The sequence below is a fragment of the Rhinatrema bivittatum genome, chromosome 7 (assembly GCF_901001135.1).
Source record: "Rhinatrema bivittatum chromosome 7, aRhiBiv1.1, whole genome shotgun sequence".
NCBI lineage: Eukaryota > Metazoa > Chordata > Amphibia > Gymnophiona > Rhinatrematidae > Rhinatrema > Rhinatrema bivittatum.
Genome location: NC_042621.1, coordinates 107,488,487 through 107,509,822, shown reverse-complemented (window position 1 = coordinate 107,509,822; position 21,336 = coordinate 107,488,487). Strand labels below are relative to the sequence as shown.

The following is a 21,336-nucleotide window of genomic DNA, read 5'->3' as shown; positions in this document are numbered from 1 at the left end:
TTACATATCTCAATCCTTTGTCAGGCATTCCCAGGGCTATTACATCTGCCTCACTTGCCTCAGTTGATAATCACTTTGTAGATTCCTTTCCTACAACTGTTCCACATGCAGCTACATCTACCCCACCTGAATCAACTGACTATTTTTGTTTAGACTGCTCTCCTGCAGCTGTTTCACCAGCAGATAAATATAGTCCATGTAAACCAACTCTCAATTGCTGTGTAGATTTCTCCTCTTTAGTTATTACACAGGCAGCTACAGTTGGCAAACATAAATCAGCCAATAACTGCCCTACCACTGCATATGCTCCTTCTCCCTTGCCTGTATGTACAGGTTTTAACGTTCTGAGAAATTATCTGCAATGGAGGAGAGCAGCAAGGTGACTAGAAGAAGCAATGAGTCAGGTAGTCAGTGATCAGTGCTGGCAAATCTAGTGAACACTTCTATTAATACTCGGGAGAAAGCAGTAACTCAGAGTCTCCATTGCATTTCAAGTGTATGTACAAAGGGGGAGGCAGGGAGCTACAAGGAATTGGTTAAATACTTTAATATTCTAGCCTGAGTTCTGGGATTATGATATCAATTTGGATTACTGTTAAAATGTTGCATCTTGGGAAAAGAATAAGGGACCTATTTACTAAAGTACTTCCCCATTTCACCAAAGTCCGTGCTTTTGAACTGCAAAACTCGGTCTTCATGCTTCTTCTCCATATCCTTTGAGTTGACATGAAACCATACCGTTTGATGATCACTGGTGCTGAGGTGAGTGCCCACCTGGACATCAGAGACATTATCTCCATTAGTGAGCACTAAATCGAGTATAGCTCCCTCTCTCGTGGGTTTCATTACCATTTGTTTAAACAAAGCCCCTTGCAGGGCATCCACTATTTCTCTACTGTTGTTAGATTCTGCAGAAGGGATACTCCAGTCTACATCCGGCAGATTAAAGTCTCCAACGATCACCACTTCTCCCTTCTTTCCCATCTTTCGGATGTCTTCAACCAGATCTCTGTCATGCTCTTCCTTTTCATTTGGAGGCCTGTAAACCACTCCAATATAAATGGATGCCCCATCATCTTTTTTTAGGTCGGCCCATAGTGCTTCTTCATTGCCCCATCTTCCTTGCAGCTCAGATGCTTGGATATTGTTTCTAAATCAAAAAAATCTAGACTTGCTACTAAAAGAAACTTCTTGAATGATAAGTAACCTTCATACGTAGCCACTGTGAATTGTGTGGCTATCGTGAAGATAAACCCAATAGTCTTATGGGTTTTTTAATCATTAGGTTACTTATTGTTTATGAACGATTCTTGTGAAAGCTTTCGTCATAGAACTCGCACTTATCTGTAAATGTCCACTATCCTTCTGTAAATCAAGCCGACATCGCGAATGTTTCGGAGCTCTGCGGCTCCTTCTTCAGGGTGATTCGGCGAGAATAGATGCTGACTTGGTTGTGAACTGATTGGTCTGTGCGAGAAAAAAATCAAAGAGTTCTTAAGTATTGCGAACACAATTTACTGGAAAGAAGCTAATGCTGAAAGGTTGTGACACATACTTATGAAGTGCTATGCTGCCAGTTTCGCCATCAAACTTCTACTTTAGCTGACAGCTGCTAGCGGAGTAGTCAAATTGCGCTTGCGATGAATGCTATGACAAAAGAAGTATTATGAGTTTTAAAGTGCGGACTTGATAGAAGAGTCTAAAATTAGATGGCGAGTTATTCCTTTGCGCCTTTGGTACTTACTGTGATGGTGCTGCTGGCTCCCGGCACAACGAGGGAGCTCCGCCGCAAAGGAGCAAGAAAGGCAGGCTGCAAGAACGGCTTCGCGCCGCGAGGATCTCCGCCGGTGGCACTAGGACCGCGGGGGAGCCAGAAAGAATGCGGTTAGGCCTGCCGCAGGACGGCGACGGGGGCGGCGGCGGCAGCAGCCTGGCTGGCCGCGTTTCGAAGAAGCTGAAGGTAGTGAGTCTGCCCGCATCCCGCGAGCAGATTCACATCAATTACTGTAGGATTCAAATGTCCTTCCTGAACTACTCAGTATTTTCAGAGTTCACTACACTGCAATAACTTTCCATTTGTTTTTTTGTAGACTGACTCAACTAGCCTTATCCCATCCTACAAATCATATTACCTCCTTTGCTCATCTCAATATCCCTTCACTCTTCTCCCTCCAAATATCTCCACCAGAGACAGCATCCAGTGTTAATGCCACTCCTGTCTCATATGCCCAGCTTACGTCATCTATCTGGATGACCGGTTCCAGCTATTGGCACAGCACCCTCTCAATTGTCTTACTTTTGCATCTCTTATGTGGTCAATATCATCTGCGTTATCTCCGTCATCTGCCCACTCCATTACATATCTCAATCCTTTGTCAGGCATTCCCAGGGCTATTACATCTGCCTCACTTGTCCCAGTTGATAATCACTTTGTAGATTCCTTTCCTACAACTGTTCCACATGCAGCTACATCTACCCCACCTGAATCAACTGACTATTTTTGTCTAGACTGCTCTCCTGCAGCTGTTTCACCAGCAGATAAATATAGTCCATGTAAACCAACTCTCAATTGCTGTGTAGATTTCTCCCCTTTAGTTATTACACAGGCAGCTACAGTTGGCAAACATAAATCAGCCAATAACTGCCCTACCACTGCATATGCCCCTTCTCCCATGCCTGTATGTACAGGTTTTAACGTTCTGAGAAATTATCTGCAATGGAGGAGAGCAGCAAGGTGACTAGAAGAAGCAACGAGTCAGGTAGTCAGTGATCAGTGCTGGCAAATCTGGTGAACACTTCTATTAATACTTGGGAGAAAGCAGTAACTCAGAGTCTCCATTGCATTTCAAGTGTATGTACAAAGGGGGAGGCAGGGAGCTACAAGGAATTGGTTAAATACTTTAAGATTCTAGCCTGAGTTCTGGGATTATGGTGTCATTTGAATTACTGTAAAATGTTGCATCTCGAGACAAAGAATAAGGGACCTATTTACTAAAGTACTTCCCCATTTCACCAAAGTCCGTGTTTTTGAACTGCAAAACTTGGGTCTTCATGCTTCTTCTCCATATCCTTTGTGTGACATGAAACCATACCGTTTGATGATCACTGGTGCTGAGGTGAGTGCCCACCTGGACATTTTCCTATGTCGTTGGTACCCACATGTACCACGACAGCCGGCTCCTCCCCAGCACTGTCTAAAATCCTATCTAGGTGACACGTCCATATATCGATTACCGAGGTCTAAACGAAATCACGATCAAAGACAATTACCCCTTGCCGTTAATCTCGGAGCTGTTTGACCGGCTGCAAGAGGCCAAGATATTTTCAAAGCTTGACCTGAAGGGGGCCTACAACCTCATTCGCATTCGGAATGGCGATGAATGGAAAACGGCCTTCAACACGCGGGACGGCCACTTCGAGTATCTAGTAATGCCGTTCGGGTTGTGCAATGCACCCGCCATTTTCCAAAATATGATGAATGACATCTTGCGGGATCTGCTGTACAAGAATGTTGTGGTCTACCTGAATGACATATTAATCTTCTCCCAGGATTTGGACACCCACATTGCAGATGTCAAGCAAGTACTCCACCGTCTTCGCGAACACCGGCTGTACGCCAAACTCTCTAAGTGTGAATTTCACAAAGACTCAGTGCCTTTTCTAGGCTACATAGTGTCGAAAGAAGGCTTCCAAATGGACCCTCACAAACTTGAAAGTATCAAGAATGGTCCCAACCTACCAGCCTGAAGGCTTTAAGGAGATTCCTGGGGTTCACCACCTATTATCGAAGCTGTATAAAGAACTATTCTTCTTTAACCGTACCCTTGACTGCGATGACTCGCAAGGGTGCCAACGCTTCAAAATGGTCAGCGGAGGCCATTTCCGCATTCGAGAAATTGAAGACTGCCTTCTCCACAGAACCGTGCTTGCGGCATCCAGACCCCCAACAAGCCCTTTATCGTCGAAGTTGATGCTTCAGATGTGGGTGTAGGGGCTGTGTTGAGCCAAACAGGAGACTCGAAAGCCTTACGTCTCTGTTCCTTCTTCTCACGAAGATTTTCTCCAGCCGAGAAAAACTATGGGATCGGTGATAAAGAGCTCTTGGCAATCAAGTTTGCATTCGAAGAATGGTGGCCTTGGCTCGAAGGCGCTCAACATCAAATAACCGTATTCACGGATCATAAAAATCTAGAGTATCTCCGCCACGCACAACATCTGAATTACAGACAGGCCAGATGGTCCTTATTTTTTAATCGTTTCGATTTTGTGCTGAAGTTCCCCCCGGGAGATAGAAACACCAGAGCAGATACTTTGTCATGCTCTTTTCATTCGGAAGATGTGCCTGATGAGCCTCAGCACATAATTGACCCGAAGAAGATCCTCTTGGCATCCACCAGTCTGTACTCGCTGGTAAAACTATCGTTCCTAAAAGACTTAAGAAGAAAGTGCTCTTTTGGGCGCATGATTCCAAGCTGGCTGGCCATCCTGGCCAACGCCGTACCCTGCTCAAGATACAGAAGCTGTATTGGTGGCCTACTATCAAAAAGGATATCTATTCCTACGTGGCATCCTGCACCAATTGTGCCAAGAACAAACCTGCTTCTGGACAACCGTGGGGTCAGATTGCAACCACTGCCAGTTCCGGAAAGGCCCTGGTCGCATATCCCTACTGACTTTGTAGTCGATTTACCCACTTCCGGAGGAATGAACACCATCTGGGTGACATTGGATCGATTTAGCAAGATGGCACACTTTGTGGCGCTCCCTGGCATACTTTCAGCCTTGGAGCTTGCAAAGCTCTTCATAACGCACATATTCCGCCTCCATGGACTACCTTCTCACATCATATCTGACCGTGGGTCCCAATTCAAGGCACAATTCTGGAGGGCCTTGTGCAAGTTGGTCGACATCTCTTTAGAGTACACCTCAGCCTATCTTCCACAGTCGAATGGCCAGACAGAACGGATGAATCGAACAATGAAGCATTTTATTCGAGCTTATGTCACGTCCCGACAGAATAACTGGGCCGAATTGCTTCCATGGGCTGAATTTGCCATCAACTCTCATCCAGCAACATCTACTGGATTGTTACCTTCTGAAGTGGTTTTTGGACGTTCCCCAACACTGCCACTTCCACTGAAGCTCTCAGTGATGTCCCCAGCAGCTCAATCCACTGCTGATGATATCCATAATCTGTGGGTTCAGACAAAGGACATGCTAATCAAAGCGAGTGACCGTGCTAAGAAGTACTACGATGCGCACCATTCGCAAGCTCCAGTCTTCAAGCCAGGAGAACAAGGTCTGGTTGTCAACCAAGCACCTCAGACTTAAACTACCCTCCTCTTGGTTTGCTCCTCGCTATGTGGGACCATTCACAGTCCTTCAACGTATTGGCAAAGTCACCTACCATCTGAAGCTACCACCTGGTCTCAACATCCATAACGCTTTCCATGTTTCACTTCTGAAACCGCTCATACTCAGCAAATTTTCTTCCAAATCTCAGGACCCCCCCTGTCATCATCAATGCAGAAGTCGACTTAGAGTTCAAAATCGAAGAGATTCTGGATGTTCGAAAAAGAGGCAATACTTTTGAATATCTTCTCTCCTGGGAAGGTTTCGGCCCTGAAGAAAACTCTTGGGAGCCTCAGACCAATATCCTTGACAAAGAGATGCTTCGTCAGTTCCACATCGCGCATCCTTCCAAACCCAAGCCTGGTACCCGAAGAGGAGATCGCCCTTTGAAGGGGAGTACTGTTGCGACCGTCGCTGCCCGACGTCTCCACTCCGCCCACCTTACCTCTTTTGCGACTTCCTCTTTGGTTGATGGAAGTTTGGCTGCCGCAGCATCGTCTTGCCGTTCTCCTCTGGCGTCCTCGGACCGGCTAGACACTGCCTTCTGCCATGTTCTCCTGAAGCCTAAGAGCGCGCGCGCAGCCCCGACTCATGTACCAGCTGTGGCGCGAACCTCAGGGGCGTCCCCGAGATGACGTCATCCTCACCAGATACTTAAGGTCTTTCATTTTGCTAGCTATTCGAGTTAGCAAAGGTAAGGTTAAGGGTTTCATATGTTTACCTATCTTCCTCCAGGTATCGCTGAGGATGGGATTCGCTCTCCGCATACCTTGCTACTCTGTCTCCTCGGACTTTACCAGGGGTACCCGATCCTCAGGGACCTCGCTCTCTCTCTTGCTTTTCAGGTCGCAGTCTGGAACTGGTACTCGCTCGAGGGCCCATGTTCCCGGACCTGCTACCGAATTCAACTTCTGCCAGGAAGTCACCGCTGCCTACAACACCAGTGAGTTACCATCTCTCTCTTTCTCAGAGCTTTCCCTGGAACCAGGTACTCGCTCCTCGAGGGCCTATTTCATTCCAGCCCCTGGGCTGCTTCAAGAGACTATTGTGTGTTACCATCAAGGTTCTGTTCCTGAACTCTGCATACTTTGCCTACTCACTATATTCAGTTTCTCTACAGCTCAGCCATCCTGGGATCGCTGTTCCAGTGTCTGAGGGACTACAGCCCAGCCGGGCTCTTCCAGCTCACTACTGTCACATCTGGTGATTCACTATACAGTTTAATAAAAGATCTAGTGGGTGTCTGTCTCCCAACTCTGAGCCTGACCGGTGGCCCCTCTCGGGATCTTCCCCCGTAGGCATGGTCATCTGCCACCAACCCAAGGATCCACCCACAATTATCACAAATAATAACACTCACACAGGTTCAAGGCTTCCCTCTCTTTGCATGCTGCTGGGTCGCAGGTCCTCTCTTTTTCAGCCCCCTGCAGTGGCCTGCCGGGATTTGTCTTCAGCCACCAATGGGATGGGCTCTGCTGCCGGCCGCTGGGTTGCAGTGTCTCCTCTCGACTTCGTCTGCTGCAAGATGGGTTCTGTGGTGGCAGCCTGCTAGATCACAGATTCCTTGTGACATGCCCCATATGCAATCGCATTGATGCAGCATGAACTCTTGTTGCCATGGGACCGATTTTGCGATAAGCTGTGAGATTGATCCGACGGCAGCAGAAGATGATGTTCACTTATAAGCAACTCCTGCTGCTGGTTGTGGGGGTAAGGAAGTGGCGATTGAGGGCAGCATCAGCTCGGGCAGGTACAAGCCATGCACCCCCCCACACAATTCACTTTAGAAAATTAACATTGTGAATTAGTAGGAATAAAGAAATCTGAATTTATAACAAATGTATTTTACCTGAAAAGGAGAATATGATAAGAATATACAATAACTTGTTCACCATTTCCCTCCATTCCCCCATTCCTGCTGTTCCACCTAATCCCTGCTTGTGTTTTGTCCTCACACCCCAATCCAAATCCCCCACTCGCCCATCCCCAGGCTTTTCTCCCATCAGTTCCAATTCTTCTTTCTCCCTCTTGCTTTCTCCTTCAATCCCTCCTTCACCTAATCAAAGTTCCTGCGCTCCCCATCAATCCCAAATTTCCACTCGCCCCACTTAATCCCTCATCTCTCCCCACGCTCTTTCAGCCATCTCTTTCTCCCACCATACTAGTTCCCCAGGCCCTTCTAGTAAAATCCCTGTTCTCGGAACCAAGATGGTCGCTCTCAAGCCGTAGCTCACCGGAAGTTGCCTCCTGTCGCATTTTACCCTTTTGTTCGGATCTTTTCCTGACCACTAATTTCTTTCGATGGGCAACGCAAAGTAGCTATTAGGAAGGGAAGCCTGAAGAACACATGGCTCCCCTCCGTCAGACTACCATTCCGGAACTTGGCACTTACCTCGCAGGCGGCGGCAGTTTATTGGCTTTGCTGGGTGTTAGGGATGCTAGCCCATCGGATGCTGAGGTTTCACTCAGCCCTGACCGCCATTCCACCCCGCATCTCCCTGATGGTGCCGCCAATCTTCTGGATTCTTTTTTGGAAGGAGCAGGATTGTTCCCCAGTCCTGCTGTGCCTCCGGGACCAATTTTTCCCGCCCGCCCAGAGCAGGCTCAGCTGTGGGGTTTGAGTGGAGCAATGCAGGAGTCTGGGGAAGCACTGTTGAAGCAGAGGACACGATTGTGCACCTTTCTTTGGCTGGAAGACTTTCTGAAGTAAGTTCCAAAGTTCCCGCTGTTTCTTCATTTGTTGCCCTCGAGGGTCTGGACAATTCTGCTCTTGGTTTGAAACCACTTGTAATAACTCTGGAGAGTCTATGGACAGTAATGGTATCAGTTAATAAATCAGTTACATCTCTGGTATGTATGACTTCCGATTTACATAGTCAATTTCATTCTCAAGAGCTTCATTTAAACTCTTTGAAAAAAAGAGTGTCCGAAGGTGAAGCTTCTTTGGAGAAAGCTCAAGAGGTTCAGATTAACATTATTAAAGACCTTTTGTCTACTTCAAGTAGAACTGAAAATTCCTTAAGGTCCTTAAATTGAGGATTCTTAATTTCCCTCAGATTTCTATGATGATGCCTGCTGATTTGTTTACCACCCTACTTGAAAGAAGTTCTTCAAATCCCCTGAAAATGCACTACCTCGGCTTCCTATGGAAAAAAAATCTATTTTTTTGCCTATTTCTTTTTTATTTAATTAAAGTGTTTTTATTGTAAATTTCACATGCATGTACCAGCAAGCGTATTCAACTTTGTACATCAATGTCAAAAAGAAACGTTATACAATTGACCATGTTGCATCACAGAGTTACAATTCCATTCCCATCAAAATGTAAACCTTAACCTTGCAACAGAAATTTCACTGGCCCAACCTTGGCCGGCTCTAGGGTACATGAAGAATGTTAATACCTATAACAATAGCTACTTTTTCTTGACTCAATCCCATCCCTCCCTCTCCCCTACCCTTCCATTCCCACACCCCCTCCATCATTCTTTTTGTCGTTGGGATGTATAATGAAGTGCTACAACCAATAAAGGTGGTGATTCTCTATAACCAAGTGTTACTTGTATGTATCATGAAACAGTATTTTGATAATTTGCCTTCCACTCCGTGTAGGCCTTCCAGGTTTTCACAAATCTATGTCTGGTTATGTGCTTATAAGCAGATATCCCAGGCAGTATATATATTTTCGCAACCTTTTGGTGTATATCTGAGGGTGAAGGTATCTGGGGTGAGTGTGTGATTAAACTCCTGGTAGCAGTGAATATGTATTTTTTTGCCTATTTTTAAAGGCTCAGGGGATAATGTTGCAGCAGGCGGTATGTAACGGCTAATGTCCGTAAATTACTACAAGTACTACAAGTAACTTGCCTTTTCTAGTAGTTAGCTTTGACATGGAAAATGCATTTTATAGAGTGAAATGGCAATATTTGTTTACTGTGCTCCAGTACATGGGTTTAGATGGTTTTTTTTCAATGGGATACGTTTGTTATATACCAATCCCGTGGTAGCCATAATGATTAATGGGGAGCTGTCTTCCGCATTTTCCATGCTTAGAGATACGCAATTTGCCATTATTTCTTTTAACTTTGAAACCACTATTGGTAGCCATTCAGAACTCTGCTGTGATTAAGGGATTTAATATGGGTTCCACCATTTTTAAATATCCTGCCTTTGCGGATGACTTATTAGATTTCTTCTATAATCTGATGTCTTCTCTTTCACAGCTACTGCAGCTTTTCCAGGTTTTTGGGGAATTCTCTAGGTTTAAATTAAATAAAGACAAGTCTGAAGCTCTGGCATATCCTAATTCACTTCAGGAACAATGGGTGGGTAAATTTCTCTTGAAAAGGGCAGAAGGGTCTTTTCGTTATTTAGGAATTTTTGTTCCTTTGAATTTGGGATTTCCCATTTGCTTACTCTTACTAAAGATAAATTAAGGGTATGGCACGCTGTTGGCCCAATTTTAAAAGGGCCACGCGTGTAAACAATGGGGATTTTGGAAGTGCCCGGCCACGTGTGTAACCCCCGTTATAAGCCAAAGTGCCGGGCCTCTCAAAAGGGAACAGGCTTTGGGGGCTGAGGGCAGGGCAGTACAGCACCATTAAATGCTGTCCTGGGGAAGTGCACGCCAGCAGCTGGCCAGCGCATGGAAAATACTTCTGCTCCGGAGGAGCAGTAAGTAGTGAAGTAAAATAATTTGGGGTAGCTAAGTAGAGGTTAGGGGTTGGGGTGGAGAGGAGAGGAGAGGAGAAAGAGAAGGAAGGTTAGGCAGAGGGGTAGGGAACCGAAAAAAGACCAATTTGTTGCCCTGCCACTGCTTCCATGCAGCGTTGACTCAGTTGCCGCCTTGCTTCCTGTAGCTCTCGAATGTCGCAGATGCTGCTCTCTTCGCAGCCTGAATGCTGCCGACATACCTCTTCTCCTGGCATTCTCTCTAGGTGCGTGCACACCAATGCCTTCAATTTAAAGGGCCCATGCCGGGAAAAACCCCGCAGCCCTCCTTGATGATGTCACGCCTGCAACCCTATAAAAGGGCTTCTCTGCCAGTTCAGCTTTGCCTTTACAAGGAATTGCTTGCTCCTGAAGTTCCTGTTCTTCATTCCTGGAGTTCCTACTTGTGATCCATGCTTCTTCAAGGTCTTCTTGTTCTTCATGGGAGCTCCTCTGTGATCTTTGTTCCATGTTCTTGGTCTCTTGATAGTTCCTGCGTCTTCGTTTCCTAATGTCAAGTCGTCATTTGTTCCTGGTATCACATCTTCCAAGTCTTCAGTCAAGTTCTGGAAGTTCCAGTCCTCGTTTCAAAGTCCTGCCTTCCAGCTCCTCTCTTGTCCTTCCTCCAGGCATGCCAGCAATGTGGTTTGTGACCAGCTCTCCTGACACAGTTTTGAGTTCCAAGTTTCGAGTTCCAAGTTCCAGTCTCATGCAGCTTGTCTAGCTAGCGGATCACCTTGTCTCAAGTGATGTTCCTCGTTCCAAACATGTTCCTCTTTCCAAGTCTTGTTCCAAGGGATGTTCTGGCTTTCGACCATGTCCGAGTCTCAGTCCAGAGCCTGTCCTGCCTCTGGCGTGGTCCGTGAACAGCCGGGGGCAGTGCACTCTACACGGATTGTGTAGAGTGTACTGCAGTGCAGAGCTCATTTGAACCTGAACATGAGTGTCTATCCAAGTTCCAAGTCTTCAGTGCCTTGTCCTATCCTTGTTGCTAAGAGTCCTCAGAGTCAAACCTAAGCCTTCTTCATGTCATGTCTTGTGTCCTTGACCTCTGTTTGTCCTGACGCACAAGCTGTTCCCAAGCGGCAGATCTGAAAGAGCTTGAGAGTGGCCAGAGGGCTACCCCAGAGGTCAACATTGCGTTGTTGGATCTCACTCTGTGCGTGCAAGTTCAGCGGAGGCTGAATGAGCTACGTTCCAAGTCCAAGCTACATTCCAAGACCAGCCCATGCCTGGATATGCTCACCTCCTGCAATGTGTACTTTGGAGCTGCGCCTTGAGGTTGTGCCATGGTTCAAGGGCTCACTTTCTCGAGCAAGCAACCAAATTTCCATGCATGTAATAGACTGCAAAGGTCCTGTGATGCTCAATAGTTAGCGAGGTCTCTGCTTGCAACAGTGAGGATTGCAGAGAAGCACTTTCCTTTTCAGGACTGGTGTTGGGGGGAGGGGGTAGTAGCAAATAGGCGAATCTCCTGCGCACAGGGCTTTAAAAATTAGCCCTTTATTGAAGATCACAAATTTTCTTATTTGAATTAAGCCTTTTTGATATTAATGCATATAGGAAAGAATAATCCAAACTATAAGTACACGATGCTGTATTCCATATTAGGTGGTACCACCCAGGCAAAAGATCATGGAATCACTATGCAGAATACTTCATGTAACCCCTACTTGGTGGATGCCTTATTAAACAAGGGCACCTGGGGGTCCCAATGTCACTTTTCATATTGCCCACATTCCCACAGTCCAATAGGCCCTGGGACAGGGTTCTTTTCCAGTTGGGGGGGGAATGACTAAATCCTCCAAGGCCCAAGGGGAGGCAGCTGTTCATTTTTCACTCTTGAGGGATGCGAGTGCCAATAAATACACTGGAGGCTCAGGGTGCCTGTCCAAAATAAATCTTTACTCAGTAAGTTCCTGAAAGGCAAAATTGGTACGTTCCATAAAGGAGCTTGGCATATATAGCTTGAATTTCACAGTTGTCAATTCTTTCTAAGTCTGTGCAAGAGTCTCTCAGTAAGGGACTAGGAATAGTGTTGCCAACTGTCCAGTTCTGGACTGAACATTCAGGTTTTCAGGCATTCTGGACAGTGTCCAGTCAGAAGTACCAACCGGACACTACATTTATTTATTTATTTATTTAGCATTTTTATATACCAATTTTCCAGTAACAGAATTACTAATCAAGTCGGTTTACATTCCAAACAGTAACCATGACAAGAGGATGTCTTACAATAAACAGGTAGAATGAACTTGGATAAAAGTAACTGGGGTTAACAACATAAAGTACTGGGGTTTAACAACATAAAGTAAGAGATATGGGGCCTAATGCAGGCTGGGAGTTGAGAACGGGTGTTGGGCATAAGGCTAGGTTTTTAATATTGTTCTCTGGGGGTTTCCAATGAAAGGGATCATAGGATGGAATTCGAAAAGAAGCTGAAGTTAGGAGAAAGCTTTGCAAGCGAATCCTCCTTTTTCCCCTCAGCCTCCTAGTTAGAGGAAGAGAAAGGCAGGTCGGAACCTATGGGGGGAGAGCTGTGCTGTATCCCTGCCTCCTTTCCCATGCTGTGATTGGTCAGCATAGGGAGAGGAGGTGGTGCACAGCACAGTCCTCAGCTCCCAGTGCTTGAGCAGATACATAGATACACTGATTAAGAAGTTCACTGGCAGGATCTAAAATGTATGCAAATGAGGGGGTTCCATTCCCCCACCCCACCCCACGGTCCTCAAGTGTCCAGTCCTGGTCTATGGAAAGGTTAGCAACCCTAGCTAGGGAAACACTTACCCTCCAGGGTTTGGAAACAAAAGGCTTCCCAGGTGGATAGGGGTATAGGTATCCTAGGTGGGTGGACAAAATTTCCTTCCAAAAATATTGGCACACAAGATATAAGGTCTCAGCCTACACCATCTCCATCAGATTCAAAAAAATCTAGACAGCATTAGTAAGCGGGGAGCTCGACGAAAACTTTAAAGCTGTAAACGAGTATACTTTATAATGCAGGAAGGGATTCCTCCGATCAGTCAATCAAAAATAGCAGCATATCCATTGGATAGGAAAAATTGCGACAGCGTTAGGCTTTTAACTAATCCAGAGCAGATGCGGTGCCAGAAGGTGAGGAAAGGTGTTTCATTGTTAATTGACGGAAGCTGTGGCCAAAGAGGTGAGGCGGATTAGAAGGCAGGCCTTGTAAAGGTGGCGGTAGAGTGGAGTTTTGAAAATGGGAATTCAGAGTTAGACCTCTTGAAATGGTGGTTGAATTAACAATAAAGGGACTCTAGTGGCGGGCTTGGACCCCGGAAATATCTTGCGCTGGTAAAGTGGTCTTTTTAGTGCGGTTCTGTTTGTGCATTTGAGCAATGGGCGGAAAGATGTTGATTGTGAAATAACTTCCGGTCTTCCTTCGGCTGCAGCTCAGGTAGGCCTCAGTGGGTCTCCCATAATGTGTGGGAACAGCTCGTTATATAGTGGAGCTGCTTGGTCTTTATGCTTCGTTTCTTATGAATGATGCGTAAACTAGAGCAGTGGTTCTCAACTTTTTATCTATTGGGACACACCTGACAGATGGTCATGCATGTGAGAACTCACTGAACACAGGCCCATCATAGCGCTAAATGTAAACATACACTAAATACACAAGAACCTGGACCCCCCCCAAAATGGTTGCAGGCAGAACTAGGATATTGCCTGTACAACTCACTATACAAAAAGATATTTCTGGTGTTATGTTAGTAACAGCAACACTACCAGTTGCAATAGCCCTACTCATGAAAGGCAGCAATTTACAACCAATGCATATCCAATTCAGAAAACAACAAATAAGTGATACAAATGCCTACATGCTAGTAAAATACCTCACCTTGATCACATACACAGAAGGTAACCTTCACCAAGAACAGAAAGACCTCAAATTACAAATATGGAAACAGAAACTGGAATGGAACCCCAAAAAAATACACTCTGCATGCAGTGCAAAACTGGAGAAATGGAAACAGAAATATAGAACCAAAGATAGTACCAGGATCTGCAATAATGCACACAAACTAATCCGCACAAAGTTACACCTGTATTATGGAACATACTCAAACAGTAACAACCAGCTTATGAAAAGTCAACACTACAAATATTTAACCAGGCCCTAAACACCAATACACCTCCTATTAGGGAAACAGAACAACGCCCTACAGTCAAAATTCCGATCCTACCTCCACACCTACCGAGAAGCCATTGTCAAGACAAAAAGAGACTTCTACGCCCAGAGAATCCACCAACATTAATTTAATGCTCGTGCCCTCTTTGATTTTGTATCCTCCCTAACCAAAACCACCGTCACTCCCCCTCCTGACACCGATGACAAAGCCAGATGTGAGGAACTCGCCCTATTCTTCCACATTAAAATAGAAAAAATCATGGTTCGTCTCCCCCACTCCCCCTCTCACACAAACTTCCCCATACCAAACTCCACCTCCCCCACTTCCCCACCCACCACCTCCCAAACACCCAACATCTCTCCCGTCCTTAAGTCATTTGAGACCACCACACTCATGGAAATAGAATCCATCCTAAAAAAAAATTAACCCTGCAACGCACCCCTCTGATACTATCCCATCCAAATCGCTCCTCTCTATTCCCAATATAATCTCCCATCCTTTATCCAACATCATCAACTGCTCTATATCTCAAGGCACTGTCCCCGACCAACTTAAGCAAGCCATAATAAAACCCATCCTAAAAAAACCCCTCCCTCGACCCATCTGATCCTGCCAACTACCGCCCCATCTCCAACCTCCCCTTTATCTCAAAATTCTAGAAAAAACAATTAATCGGCAACTCACAGACTACCTTAATGATAATCACATCCTTTTCCCCTCCCAATACGGATTCGGCAGACACCACAGCACTGAAACCCTTCTCGTTTCCCTTGCTGACCACATTCTGAAAGCACTTGACAAAGGCCAAGCATACATCCTAGCCCTCCTTGACATCTCCGCTGCATTTGACACTGTTAACCACCACATCCTTAGAAAACGCCTCAATGAAATCGGCATTTCCAGCTCCTCCCTTCGCTGGTTTCAGTCTTATCTAACTAACAGACAATACAAAGTAAAAATTAGACAAAGTGAATCTAAGCCCATTAACCTGACACAAGGTGTCCCCCAAGTTTCCTCACTGTCTTCAACCTTCTTCAATATTTACCTCCTTCCTCTCTGCCGCCTCCTATCCAACCTTTGTCTTCCGCACTTCATATAAGCGGATGACGTTCAGATCCTCATACCTATCACAGACACCTTACCAAACGCCCTGAAAACCTGGGAAACTGCACTCAATGCCATCAACTCGCTACTCTCCAACAACCACCTCGCGCTCAATACCGCCAAAACCAAACTCCTACTCATCTCGCCCCAACATAACAACCTTATACCACTCCTACCAAACACACCATCCCCACTCACCACCTTCTCCCAAAACATCTGCAGCCTCGGAGTCACCCTAGATAATCACCTCGACCTCAAAAAATTCATAAATGCCACCCTAAAAGACGGCTTCTTTAAGCTCCACACCCTAAAGAAACTGAAGCGTCTCCTTCACCTGAACAACTTTCGCTCTATTCTGCAAGCCATCGTCCTATCCAAAATCGACTACTGTAATGCCATCCTCCTAGGTCTTCCAAAAAATGCTATCCAACCCCTGCAAATGCTCCAGAATGCTGCCGCCCACAACCTCACCAATGCCCATCAACATGATCATATTACCCCTGTCCTCAAACACCTGCATTGGCTGCCAATCCCATCCCGAATAATTTTCAAGTCACTTATCCTCATCTACAAATCCCTCCAAAATCAAGAAATGCTCTGGTTCAATGAGCACCTCCGCTTCCGCACCACAGACAGACCCACCAGAACGCAATATCTGGCAACACTGCACACGCTCATTACACTGATGACCACCAGAGAACGGGCCCTCTCCTTCGCTGGACCTGCACTCTAGAACAAGATGCCCCCCCAGCCTTCGCCAGGAACCGTGTCCAAAAAAATTCAAACAGAACCTCAAGACCTGGCTTTTTAAACAAGCCTTCACCTGAACTAAGCAGTCTATGCTCACTCCCCCCAGTGCTTGTACCTCCGCTCTCTCCTGAAATTCACCCTCTTGTCAATTCTCCTTGGTAATTATGCTTGTAAATATCCACATGTCAAAACCCCTCTGTAAATATGCCCGAACTACCTCCTGCAATACATCTCCCTTGAACCTTTCCCCCTAAAACCCTCCATTCCTCTGAAATATCCCCCCACTGTAACTATGCTAAATCTTCCTGTTGCTGTCATCCTCCTGTGTTTACTGATAAAGCCTTCAATTAATCCCCCAGAATATGATCTTCCTTCCTCCCATATTCCCATCCGTACGCTTTCCCCTTGAGGAATCCCCTGCTGGCTACTAACTTATTACCAGCACCCACATTAATATCTCCCCACTATCACCCCCCTTAACCGGCAAAGCCCTGCTACCACTGCCATTAATCGCAGTATTAATCCCAGTATTTTATTAAAGCCCCCTACTCATCCTCTCTAATGTTAACAACTCTCTTCCAATGTCTTTTCTGTACAACCCCATACCATTTCCCTGTTAATTAGTTTCTGTTATGCTATGTTATCTGTAAAGCCTGTTGCTGCTTTGTGTTTCCTGTAAACCGAGGTGATGTTCCCAACGTGCCGCGGTATATAAAAAAAACAAATAAATAAATAAAGACAGGCTGCTATAGAAACTACAAGCTTACAGAATGTCTCACTTCAGTCATACATGCAGAACACAAACACAGAATAAAGTGATCATAAAGTTAATGTTTTTGGTTTTCCATTGTTACACTGCATATAGCTTCTGTTTCCAATTCAGATTTAGTCTGCACATGTCTACTTAAAGATTCCTCAAGAAATATAAAATAATAATTATAAAAAATACTAAGAAGATGATCATGGGGGGCAAGATGGTGGCGTAGGCAGATGCTAATATGCTGAGCTCCACTGTTTGAATTTTTTTTCTTGCTAAGATGCCCGCGAAAAGGAAGGGTAAGCTCTGTATCTATCCCTCAGATACAGAGCTTATGGCAGCTCAGCGTTTGATTACAACTTACGCGTCTGTGAAGGTCCTTGAAGCTGGGGGAGCGAACTCCGTTGAGGGATCCATCGAGGAAGCGCTGGTCTCTCCAGGAGATGTGACTCTCAGCCCCCCTGTTCCTCGCAAACCCGAGATTGCTTTTTCCCCCTCACGCCCGGAGGCCGCTGAGTTGCAGACACATGACGTGTCGTTGTTGGGCTCGGCGCAGGGAGGTCAGAGGGCGGTCGATGCTGAAACGCCGAAGCAAGAACCAGAGGTCCCCCGGAACTTCAGGGGCAGAAAATATGGCTGTGCCCCCCCGTATCTACCCCGATTCGGAGTGAGGACAATGGAATCTTGAGAGGTGCTGTTTCAACACTGGAGAGGGAAACTTGCCTGGCCGGAATATCACCGGTGTTAAAAACGGGTGAGTTTGCAGTGAAACCCCGTTTTCAAATGCCCTCTAAGACAGAAAAAATCACCTTAGAAGCAATATGGGATATTATGGCGGCGTTAGTGAATGTGATTGGAAACTTTCAGGACAATTTGGAAATCGTTGAGCAGAAAGTATCGTCATGTGAAAATCAGATAGAAGATATAAAACCTAAGTTGGGACTGATGGAGGTTGAAGTAAAGAAAAATCAGGAATGCAATGTAAAGATCATAAAAGATATTACTACGATTTCACGGAGGTTGGAATATATGGAAAACTATTAATGACATTTAAATTTAAGATTCCTTAACTTTCCCAAAATTGTTGGTGAACTTCCGTATATAACGTTAAAAAAATATTTCGTTGAAAATTTGAAATTTCAAGAGGGAGAAATCCCTCTAGTGAATAAATTGTATTATATACCTACATCGAATAAAAACAGGAATTTCTTGCAGACTAATGATAATGAAGGGAATCTAACTAGATTCCTAGAGGATTCAACAATGGAATATTATGAAACTGCTACTTTAATGGTATCTTTTATTGTAGAAAAAGATCTTAATGACATAATAAAACGGTACTTCAAAAATATTCAGAATCAGTTCTGGGGGGCAATTATACGAGTGTTTCCTGATTGTGCACCCATTACCCAAACTAGGAGACGTGAGTTCCTCGTAATGAGACCCCAAGTATTAGCCTTGGGCTTTTCTTATGTTTTGAAATACCCATGTAAGTGTGTTGTTAGGTCTGCGAAAGATATATACGCTTTCCAATACCCTGAACAGTTAAAATCCTTTCTTAAAGCTAGGAGGGTAATAGCTCCCTCCATAGTTAAGCCTTAATATGGAACTAAAAAATAGTAGTACCTTTAACTACATAAAGCTTATTACTTGCATGTTAGATTTTTGTGTTTGAACTTCCTTAAATTTCTGTCCCCACTGGTATATGTTTCTTATGATGAAATGCAATAATGTATCTAATAGATGAGATGCAGTATAATGTTTCAGCGTATGTAAATGATTGAAGTGTAGATTTATTGCATTTTTTTTCTGTAAGTTTACACTTGCTGTGATTTTTGAAAATTTGAAAAAAAAAATAAAAAAAAAATACTAAGAAACAGAATGTTTCAAAACAGCTGATGAACAGAATAATATCCAATTAAAAACTCATTAAAATTATTCAAAATTATCCAAACACCAATAAAATATTTCAAACAGCAGACATCACATAATACCCAATAACTAAAATGGCATTCAATCAAGAACAAATAAACTTAAAAAGCTACCATTACTTACCCTCTCCAGCAACTCTCACCTCCTTGACCATTCTCTCTCTCACACAGTCACCTCCTTGACCAGTCTCTCTCTCACACACACACACCAGTCACCTCCCTGACCAGCCTGGGGCTAGCACATTTCGGATGTCTCCTGAAAGGCCTGTTTTAGTAGGTTAGAAACTCCTGGAGCACGGGGAGGGGGGGGAGAGAGAGACACAGACAGACACATAATGTCCTCTCCCCAGACAGGTATTTGTAGAGACACAGACAGACACATAATGTCCTCTCCCCAGACAGGTATTTGTATCCTTATGGGAGACCCACCTAGTAACTCGAGGTTAGGGGCCATTTTGACATTCAACCCAAGACATACGAACAGAACAGTGGTCTCTTGTGAAGATTTGATGATCTTCCGCGTGAGGAAACTCACTCCTGCACAAATCTCATCTTGGAGTGAGTGTAGAGAGTCCATCAAGCTAGGTTGAGAGAACCTTGCACAAATCTCATCTTGGAGTGAGTTTCCTCTCTCCGAAGATCATCAAATCTTCACAAGAGACCACTGTTCTGTTCGTACGTCTGGCGTTATAGACAAAAAAAAATATTTTATTTTCAAATCTTTCCTTTTGCAATGATTTCTCTAATCGAGACTTATGCTCATGTACAGCGTACAACTAGAGTGCAACCGCCTCGGGTTTCTTCAACTGGTTCTGCAGGTCCTAATTCACCATCGCACCCTATGTGAAGTCTATCACGATGGCCAGCAGCGCTAGGGTGTGTAGCGCCTGTCTGTGGGAGCACATCCCATTCTGCCCCTCATGGGGCCGGCAGCGAGCGTAGGCTACAGGACTCTATGTTCGCCCCGCAAGTATCGCACGGTTGTGGGAGGAAGAGCTTATTTTCCCCAGAAACTCTGCTGAACTTTCAGAGCCCATAGTTTGGATACTGCTGGCTTTGACATGCCACCACCGACTCCGTGGCTCACTCTGATTCTGCCAAGAGGAGCCGGGGGATGGGCGGGTGCGTGGAACGCCCGAGCCGGGGGATGGGCGGGTGCGTGGAACGCCCGAGCCGGGGGATGGGCGGGTACATGGAACGCCCGTGCCGATCTCACTAGATAGGAGTAAAACAAATGGCGAGCAGCCAGCGAGGGAAGTCCACCTTCCAGCACTACACAAATACGCTCCACTCCTTCTCTCAGGAGGCGGATCCTTGTTTTGCTCCATGCCGATGCTGCCGCTACATTTGAACGCAGCCCGGCTCTTTCTTCTTCCCGCGCATTCCACTTCCTTTTCCGGGTCGTTACCTTCCACTGCTCCCTCCCTCCCGGGGCTTGAATGTGCTGATCAGAAGGTGGAGCGGCGTTAGTGGAAGAATGATCGCCTTCGCGCTGGGGTGAAAGGAAGGGGGGAGAGAAGCAACCGGGCCAGCGGGAGGACCGGGAAGCCCGCGACACGCCGGTTGAAAATCACGGAACTAGAGGATTTGAAAACCTGGAGGTGCTAACAAACTTTCTCTTCAAGCTGGTAGGAAAAAAACAAAATAACGACAATATGTAACTGTTTTGTTTTTGATGTTTGTCTTTAATGAAGGCATACGGGTCATCTACCTATTCTTGATAGTTCCTTCTTCGTAACTATTGCTATCATTATGGACCTGAAGCAGATCAGGAACTGCAGCAGCCCCCCTTACAGATATCGCTTTGATTGCTGTGATATACGAACACAGAATTAATAGTTTAAGAATGGGCTCTGGAGGTTTCTCAAAAGACAGATGTGCTAAGCATTTTTCCTATGAGCACAAAATGAGGGGAAAAAAACTTTAGTACACTTATTAATTATAAATTGCCCAATCCAAAAAGGCTCTGGATTATGATTGCCTTAATAAAATGGGTACATATATTTCTATATTTTTGCATATTTTGGAATACAGCAAACCTACGGCAGAAGCCTGAAATATTTTATTTAAAAACTTTTCTATATCCTCGTTAAGCTAGCTAACCATCACAACGGTTTATAAGGCACGATAATGATTAATTTGTAATCCATACCACTCATATTTTCATGTGCCATCAAAGTAGGGTAACAATGTAATGCAATAATCTGTGTGTGAAAGTTAAGCTTGTATGTTTGGAACATATTAGGTGGCTTGAAATTAACATTAATATGCATTTGTAGGTTACTAGTGACAACTTTTTAGTATGGTGCATCCTTATCCATCAACTGTTTTTCTCCTTTTCTTTATCTTTATAAAAAGCTTGATTAAAGAGCCAGGCTTTCAGATTGGTTTTGAATATTTTCAAATTTCTCTGTAGCCTTATTTCGAGTTGCATGGTGTTCCATAGCACAGGGCCAGCCAGTGACAGTGCTCTTTCCCTTACTTGTGTGAGGTGTGCTGTTTTGACATAGGGGACAGTAAGTAGAGCCTTATTAGCAGATCTCAGGTTTCTTTGTGGGACATGTACGTGCAGTGTTAAGTCAGT

General features: G+C 45.1%; 1 protein-coding gene and 1 long non-coding RNA gene across 3 annotated transcripts in view; one reads left to right on the top strand and one right to left on the bottom strand.

Moving 5' to 3' along the window:
* Window positions 1–1,253: 1,253 nt before the first annotated feature.
* LOC115095353 overlaps window positions 1,254–21,336 on the bottom strand; it is a 69,230-nt gene continuing 49,147 nt past the window's right edge. Inside the window, exons 3-4 of the long non-coding RNA XR_003857748.1 lie at window positions 7,745–8,157; window positions 1,254–1,467 (exon numbers count right to left, since the gene is read on the bottom strand). This is a non-coding gene — a long non-coding RNA (uncharacterized LOC115095353). The remainder of the gene's footprint in view (window positions 1,468–7,744; window positions 8,158–21,336) is intronic.
* Window positions 19,999–21,336, top strand: part of RFWD3 (ring finger and WD repeat domain 3) — a 173,294-nt gene continuing 171,956 nt past the window's right edge. For both annotated transcript variants that reach the window (XM_029608897.1, XM_029608898.1), the window contains exon 1: window positions 19,999–20,380. The gene's annotated coding sequence lies outside the window, so the exon portion shown is untranslated. The remainder of the gene's footprint in view (window positions 20,381–21,336) is intronic.